Here is a 482-nt window from a genome sequence, read left to right on the forward strand (position 1 = left end):
CCGGGTCCGGGACTCGAACCGTGGTCAACTACGTGGGAGTCCAGCGACATAGCCATTATGCTAACTGCTGGTCCCTGGGGTTAACTCTTCCTTAAAAGTTTTGTAGAATTTAGAAGTGAAGTCATCTGAATCTGGGCTTTTCTTTGTTGGGAGATTATTTATTACTGATTCAATCTCCTGGCTTCTTATGGGTCTATTCAGGTTCTCTTTGTCTTCCTGATTCAATCTTGGTAGATTATATGCACCCAGGAATTTGTCCATCTGCTCCAAGTTATCTTGTTTGTTGACATATAATTGCTCATAGTATCCTTTAATGATCATTTTATATTTCTACTATGTCTGTTGTAATATTGCCTCTTTCATCACGTATTTGATTAATCTGGTCTCTTTCTTTCTTCTTCTTGCTCAGTATAGCAAATGGTGTTTTGATCTTGTTAATCTTTTCAAAGAACCAGCTTTTACTTTCATTCATTTTCTGTATG

Source organism: Tupaia chinensis, unplaced genomic scaffold, assembly GCF_000334495.1.
Source record: "Tupaia chinensis unplaced genomic scaffold, TupChi_1.0 Scaffold143942_1, whole genome shotgun sequence".
In the NCBI taxonomy this organism is placed as follows: Eukaryota; Metazoa; Chordata; class Mammalia; order Scandentia; family Tupaiidae; genus Tupaia; species Tupaia belangeri.